The sequence below is a fragment of the Prionailurus viverrinus genome, chromosome A2, assembly GCF_022837055.1.
Source record: "Prionailurus viverrinus isolate Anna chromosome A2, UM_Priviv_1.0, whole genome shotgun sequence".
NCBI lineage: Eukaryota > Metazoa > Chordata > Mammalia > Carnivora > Felidae > Prionailurus > Prionailurus viverrinus.
In genome coordinates, this window is record NC_062562.1 from 74539305 (window position 1) to 74545929 (window position 6625).

General features: G+C 47.4%; 1 non-coding gene across 1 annotated transcript; it reads left to right on the top strand.

The window, feature by feature from the left end:
• The first annotated feature begins 5600 nt into the window (after window positions 1–5600).
• On the top strand, window positions 5601–5702 carry LOC125161371 (U6 spliceosomal RNA). Its single transcript, XR_007150583.1, has one exon. It is a non-coding gene; the product is annotated as a U6 spliceosomal RNA (small nuclear RNA).
• The last annotated feature ends 923 nt before the right edge of the window (window positions 5703–6625 follow it).

A 6625-nucleotide genomic window follows, 5' to 3' on the forward strand; every position in this document is an offset into this window, starting at 1 on the left:
TGAGAAGAGCGAAAGTTTGACCTCTTCCTGGCTGATTTGGATGCCTTTTATTTCTTTGTGTTGTCTGATTGCAGAGGCTAGGGCTTCCAATACTATGTTGAATAACAGTGGCAAGAATGGACATCCCTGTCTTGTTCCTGACCTTAGGGGGAAAGTTCTCAGTTTTTCCCCATTGAGGATGATATTAGTGTTGGGTCGTTCATATATGGCTTTTATGATCTCTAGGTATTATCCTTCTATCCCTACTTTCTTGAGGGTTTTTATCAAGAAAGGATGCTGTATTTTGTCTAATGCTTTCTCTGCATCTACTGAGAGGATCATATGGTTCTTGTCCTTTCTTTTATTGATGTGACGAATCACGTTAATTGTTTTGCAGATATTGAACCAGCCCTGCATCCCAGGTATAAATCCCATTTGGTCGTGGTGAATAATTTTTTTAATGTATTGTTGGGTCCAGTTGGCTAATATCTTGTTGGGGATTTTTGCATCCATGTTCATCAGGGAAATTGGTATATAGTTCTAGGTCCACATTCTTGAATGGAAGAATGAGGACATTGCACAGTACACAGTTGAGTCCACAGGTCAGGAGGGAGATGAGCTGGCAACAGAGATTTGGGAACAGTCTGCAGACATGTACTTGAGAGGGAAAGTGAGCTTAGGCCAGTAACCAGAGGGATGCCAATATTTAAGTGCCCGGCAGAGAAGTCATATTACATCTTGGTATCATTTCCTTAAGCTTCATGATCACATTGGTTCATTATTTTTCTGGCACCCAACTGTGCTCCTATAGTAAAAACTACAAAACTGTTAATTATGGCAAAGTCTGTGGCCTTGTCCATGGGGATAGTGAGGACAGGAGGAATCTACAAGATAGTAGCAGGTTGGGCTAGTGCAGGGGATAGTAAAGTGATCAGGATGAGGGAGAAGCAAACAGAGTCCTTAAGAATTACAGAAATGGCGGGGTGGGGTGGTGGGGAGAAGCACAGGAAGCCAGATTAGCCAAAGAGGGCAGAGTTAACAGAATAAGCATGAGACCCAATACAGAATATGCATTTAACAAAAATTCATTTTATTTTTTTAAAAAATTTTAATTTTTTTTTATTTTTGAGAGAGAGAGCACAAGTGGGGAAGGGGCAGAGAGAGAGGGAGACACAGAATCCGAAGCAGGCTCCAGGCCCTTTGTTAGCACCGAATCCAAGGCCCAGGAAAGGGGGGGTGGGGGGGAGGGGGCGGAGGGAGGGAAGGGGGCGGGGAAGGGGGCCTGGAACTCACGAACTGTGAGATCATAACCTGGGCTGAAGTCGGACACTCAACCGCCTGAGCCACCCAGATGCTCCAAAAATTCATTTTACTAAAAATTAATTTAAAACACTATAATGACCATTTATTAAGTGCCATGTGCTTGATATCTTTTCTCCATGATTTCACGTGATTCTGGGGACACTCCACTGAATCGCTTTTCAGCCCCCGAATGAGGAAATGGAGGCTCTGAAAGATCACCCAGTGTCTTGCTGGTTAGAAACGCTGGAAATGACCTATGTTCTGACTCAGCCACTTGTCAAATTGGGACCTGGGGCAAGTCCCTTCATCCTGACACCTGGCAATTGAGAGACCCCCAGCTTGGAACCACAGGCCCAGAGGGGCTCTAATGCCCCTGCACTCCCGCTCTGCAATCCAAACCTCAATATCCCTATTTTACAGATGAGGAAACTGAGCCCAGAGACAACGCCAGGTCTAGAATCCAGTCTCTTCTAGTTAATAAGAACCACTAATTTTGAAGCTGAAGCTGCTTTCGGGCCATCGCGGACAGTCCCTTCTCTCCGGGTCCACAGAGGAAAAACATGCCCAGAGGAGATGCCACTGTGAGACAGACAAAGCTGGAGACCAGCACATTCGCGGTCCTGCTGGAGGCTGGACGCCCGCCTCCCTCGCCGCGCCTCCCTTCTGCGGTGGTGCGGCAGAGCCGGAGCGGGGAGGATCCGGTTTCCGGTTTCCAGACACTGCGGGCGTAGCTGCCTCTGTCGGGGGATCCCGTCTCCTAGAGCAGACCGGGGGAGGTCCAAGTTGGTTCCTCCCTTGCTGCCAGGCTGCAGTCGCCACGGAGACCGCCTCCCAGGACTCCGGGGACCACAGCTCCCCTCCTTCCCACGCAAGGGGGAGAGGAGATTTCAACCATTGAGATAGAGGGATTCCTGTGACGTCGCCGGTAGCTGGGTGAGCGTTGGCCGGGAGCAGAGCCCCGCGGAGATTGGAGCCTCTGGGCAGGGGTTGGGAAGGATGGTGCGGGATGAGGAGTAAAATGGGAGTCCAAGAGTCACAGCTTACTCTCCTGCTGGGTGTCCCACAGGCACTCCTCTCGTGTTCGCCCCAGATGCACCTGCCCCCCCCCCCCCCCCCCCCGCTCCTCCTGCCTTGGGTTTCCACGCCGGTGGCCGTTGGGTGGGGGTGGGGGAGGATGGGAGAGGAGCATGGTCAGAGAAGCCCTCGCTAAGAAATCCGGTTGCTGACTTTTGATTCCACCTGGAAAGGCTGAATGGGGTTCAGGTAGCAGGCAGGTAAGGGTGAGAGGACTTTTCTTGTTGGGGAAGGTGGAGGAGGGACACAGAAGTCTGGACACAGAAGTCTGCTCAGCTAACTGAGGTGTACATGGGGGAGGGAAGGGATTGGTCGGAGCCGAGTCATATGAAGCCTGTCTGCACTTCCTCCTGCTGGAGGTGGCCAGCAGACAGTGGAAAATGTGGGTCTGTAAGCCGCAGAGGCCAGAGTGGACATTCCTATGTGACAGGCATCTCCTCACTGGTATTTGTGGTTGGGGTGAGAAAGGGGGGTGTCTTTGTCAAAGATTCGTTGGGCCCAGAAGGTTCTGGGGCTGTTCCTTAGAAGGCTGGCTCAAACCAGAACCTGGCTCAACCCAGCTTGGAGAGGGTCCCTGGAGGGAAGTCAATCATTCTTCCGCCCCTCCCTTTCTCAGTAGATGTTAAGGGCCAGCTGTGAGGCAGGCCTTGTTCCAAGAACTGGGGATACAGTAATGCATAAGACCACAAAGTTCCTGCCCTCAAGGAGGTAATATTCTAGGGCACATTCGAACCTGCTGGAAAGACTCTAATACCTAGACTCTGCTCTATAAGTGATCGTTGTACTGAACATAGTGAAGAGATCATGACCAGATGTGGCCCTATTTTTTTTTAAATTTCAGCTTTGTTGAGGTATAATCGACATATACAATTTTAAGATATTTGAAGTGTACATTTCAGTGATTTGATATATGTATTCGTGGAAGGATTCCCCCATTTAGTTAATTAACATATTCATCACTCTTTCTTTCTTTCTTTCTTTCTTTCATGAGAGAACATTTAGAGTTTACTCTCCTAGCAAATTTCAATTATACAATACAGTATTTTCAACTGTAATCACCATGTTTTATATTAGGTCCTCAGAACTTACTCATAGCTTATCTTATGGCTGAAAGTTTATACCCCTTTACCAGCCTCTCCCTATTTCCCCCACATCCCAGCCCCTGGCAACCAATTTTCTACTCTGTTTCTATGAGTTTGACTTTTTTTTTTTTTTTTTTTTAAGATTCCACCTATAGGGGCACCTGGGTGGCTCAGTTGGTTGAGCATCCAATGACTCTTGATTTTGGCTCAGGTCATGGTCCCAGGGTTGTGGGATTGAGCCCCGCATCAGGATCCATGGGCTTGGGAGTCTCTCTCTCTCTCTCTCTCTCTCCCTCTTCCTCTTCCCCTCTCCCTCACTCACATGCTTTCTCTCTCTCTCTCTAAAAAAAAATAATAAAAATTTAATATTCCACATATAAGTGATACCATGCAGTATGTGTTTTTCACTGTCTGGGTTTTCACTAAGGAGTGTACCCTTTCTTGATGACATCCTGGCCATATCCTGAAAACTGCCCTTCCCTAGAGCTAAGGACAGAGCCTCAGGGCCACATCTCCAGGTCCCTGGCTAGTATCCATCCCCTCCACCCAGTATGTTCTCTCCCCTTTGGTCAAATCAGAGGATTCACCTAGGAAGAACAGGGCCTGTGTGCAAGCCTCAGCCCTACCCTGAGCTGCAGTCTCAGGAAGGAGTCAGAGGGGTATGGTGTCAAGGTTCGAGGGACTTGGGACTGGCCAAGGACAAACATATGATCATGAGAGGCAGTAACACACAAGTTTTAACAAGGTTGTTCTCGAACAGGATTACATTCCAGAGCAAGTCTCTGACAGCATGAGACATAAGAAGTTTAAAGCGAGCAAATGAGAGGGATCCTTTCCATCCAGAAGAGGGGGGGATATGGGATGCAGAGAGGGGCTTACATGTTCAGCAACATGGTGGGGAGTGTCTGGGTCAAAGATCAGCTTGGGGTCTTATAACTGTCAGGCTCTATCTTATCTCTGGCTCACAGATATGGGGTGAGCTGTGTCTTGCAAAGTATGCAAAGCAGACAGACTCTAAATGGCTAAAAATCTGCTTGTTTGAGTTACTTTTTAAATAAGAGGGTGTCTGGGGCGCCTGGGTGGCTCAGTCGGTTGAGCGTCCGACTTCGGCTCAGGTCATAATCTTGTGGTTCTTGAGTTCGAGCCCCGCGTCGGGCTCTGTGCTGACAGCCTGCTTCCCATTCTGTGTCTCCCTCTCTCTCTGCCCCTCCCCCACTCATGCTCTGTCTCTCTCTGTCAAAAATAAATAAACATTAAAAAAATTTAAAATAAAATAAAATAAGAGGGTGTGTAAAAACTTGAGTTTTGTGCTGGTGGGCTCTTGAGCTAAGGGGTCTCAGCCCGCAGTGAAGAAATGAACGACCTAGGGACCCATACACGAAGGCCATCTTTTGCTCATTTACGGAACACATGGACCAAAGGAAGACAGAAAGGTCTGCTGATGGCCTTCTTTCTGCGTGTGACCTTGTCTCAGGATCCTCTCAAAGAGTAAGCGAAGGCATCTCATTGCAGATATTTTCCACCCTCGGAGGCCTCCTAAGCCTGCTATTCGAGGTCCTTCAAGATCCGGTCCCTGCTGGCCAGCCACTAAGAATTGTAATGACACAGTGAGGAGATAGTCTCCTTAGAATACAGCTTTCCTCACATCATAATCCCACTTGAAAGCCACATCTGTCTCCAGCATCACATGTTGTCTTCTCCCAGTGTCCGTGTCTCTCTCTCTTCTTACAAGGACATCAGTCATATTGGATTAGGGCCCACCCTTAATGATTTCATCTTAAACTGATTACATCTGCAAAGATCTTATTTCCAAATGAGGTCATACTCACAGGTATGGGGGTTAGGACTTCAGCGTATCTTTGTGAGGGACATAATTCAACCCATAACACCAGGCGAGTAACTTCCTGTGAAATGAATGTGATAGAAATATATGGGAGCTTCCATAGACCTTTCTTAGGAAACAGCATGTGGGTTCCCTTTGTCTTTTCACTGTCTCTTCCTCGATCCTGTTGCCCAGAACTGGAAATCTGATGTTGAGGCCTTGGGAGACAAAGCAACAACATGGAGGTACCCGGGTTCTTCACAATGTGGAGCACGCTTCTAGCCCTGGATGACCAACCCGGACTTTTACGTTAACGAGAAATAAGTTTTAGTGTTCGCTTTGATATACTAAAAATCAGAGCTAAAATTGGAAACCATGCAAAGATTAGCATGGCCCCTGAGCCAAGATGACATATGCAAATTCATGAAGCGTTTCATATTTTTATGGATAGATCTAGACAGTATAGTACTAAGTGAAATAAGCCAGTTAGGGAAAGACAAATACCATATGATTTCACTCATGTGTGGAATTTAAGAACAAAACAAGTGAACGAGGGGTGGGGGTGGGAAGAGAGATCAAAAAACCCAGAATCTTAACTGTAGAGAACAAACTGGTGGTTAGCAGAGGAGGGAGGTGGGGGGCTGGAGGAAACAGGTGGTGGGGATGAAGGAGGACACCTTCAGTGATGACCACTGGGTGATGTATGCAAGTGCAGAATCACTAGATTGTACACCTGAAACGAATATAACATTGTGTGTGAACTATATTGGAATTAAAACAATTTGTTTAAAGATAAAGGAAATTTCAAAGTGTATAAATCCCTTATTGTGGAGTTTCTACCCGGTGCGGCAAAACCCAGTTCTCATTAAGACACTTTGTGCCATCCTGGACTTGGGACTTCCCCGTGGGGTTTGTTTTCCCCTCGGAGTTACCAAGGGGAGGTAGCAAACTTCTCTGGGGATTCTATCATGTCCTCCCCTTCTCTGGGACACTCACCGGTGCCTAATCTTGTTCTGATATTTTTCTCCCTTCCTCAATTCAGAGGGTCTCCTAGGGCAGGGAAAAAGTTATTCCCTTACAGCCATCCAAATCTGTGACTTCTGTCATAAACTGCCGGCCCCGAGTCCCTTAGGGCTTTGACTTTTGAAACTCAAAGGCTTTATCTCTCATCCTGTTGTCCCAAAGATGTAATCTGAAAGTGAGAAATCCAGAATGGACATTTTTTTGTGTTGCTGTACTCCTCCTTTCTCTGGGGTCGTGAGCCCAGAATGCTATGCCAATGCCCTATTAGGGGAAAGGTCAAAAGGCCCAGGAATGACCAGGAATGAAGACATGTTCGCTAATTTATCAAACAGGACCCTGCCAC